The sequence below is a fragment of the Eucyclogobius newberryi genome, unplaced genomic scaffold (genome assembly GCF_026437365.1).
Source record: "Eucyclogobius newberryi isolate DKJ021-1_F unplaced genomic scaffold, fEucNew1.0.hap1 SCAF_7, whole genome shotgun sequence".
Classification (NCBI taxonomy): domain Eukaryota; kingdom Metazoa; phylum Chordata; class Actinopteri; order Gobiiformes; family Gobiidae; genus Eucyclogobius; species Eucyclogobius newberryi.
The window spans coordinates 23,491,864-23,493,346 of record NW_027316389.1 but is presented as its reverse complement, the minus strand read 5'-3'; positions in this window follow the sequence as shown (position 1 = coordinate 23,493,346).

Here is a 1,483-nt window from a genome sequence, read left to right as displayed (position 1 = left end):
ATCCCAAACATGTTACACACATCCCAAACATGTCACACACAACATGTTACACACATCCCAAACATGTTACTCATCCCAAACATGTCACACACAACATGGTACACTCATCCCAAACATGTAACACACATCCCAAACATGTCACACACATCCCAAACATGTAACACGCATCCCAAACATGTAACACACATCCCAAACATGTCACACTCATCCCAAACATGTCACACACAACATGTTACACACATCCCAAACATGTTACTCATCCCAAACATGTCACACACAACATGTCACACGCATCCCAAACATGTCACACACATCCCAAAAATGTCACACACAACATGTTACACTCATCCCAAACATGTTACACTCATCCCAAACATGTTACACACATCCCAAACATGTTAAACACATCCCAAACATGTTAAACACATCCCAAACATGTCACACACAACATGTTACACACATCCCAAACATGTTACACTCATCCCAAACATGTTACACTCATCCCAAACATGTTACACTCATCCCAAACATGTTACACACATCCCAAACATGTTACTCATCCCAAACATGTTACACACATCCCAAACATGTTACTCATCCCAAAACATGTCACACACAACATGTTACACTCATCCCAAACATGTTACACTCATCCCAAACATGTTACACTCATCCCAAACATGTAACACTCATCCCAAACATGTAACACACATCCCAAACATGTAACACTCATCCCAAACATGTAACACACATCCCAAACATGTAACACACATGTAAATGAAAATTGCTTGAAATGTCACCAGTTTTGCAGGTTTGAACAGGAAGTCAAAAAACGTGTTTCCACTAAGACGTTTAAGATCAATATTGTGGTTTACAATGAACAAAATGTAAAACGATAACCAACTTATTTTATGCTTCATTAGGTCCATCCTTTAATATTAGAACTCGTAAGCAATACTAAAGAAAAGACATCAGTGGATGACATTGAGTATTTACATCTGATTATTAGAATAATCAGGTGATGATAATAAACCCAATAATCATTTTTTGAACAGGTTTTCATGGTTTACCATTATTCATTTAAATGGTAGGATGGTACCTGATGTAAATATTTGTCAAATATTTGCCTCTGTCAAGAGACAAAAAATAATAAGGAAATAACAGTATCACAGAATCTTCCATTTAGTTAATTAATACACAAAATGTAATTTAATATGTTGGGACAATGCAAGGGACACATTTTATTGACAGTTTAAACATTAATTTGACAAAACAAATTTGTCATACAGGTTTGTCAAATGGTGGACCAAAGCCTATGTCAAAAGAGGAATTCAAATTATAAAATTGTATTCACATTTTTAAAATGTAATTATATTAACTACATTTTAGTGTATTTATTACTTTTACCAGTTACATGCACTTTAAATGAAATTATTAAATTAAACTTTATTGATTTAAGACCTTAAAATGGGCGTAATGAAAT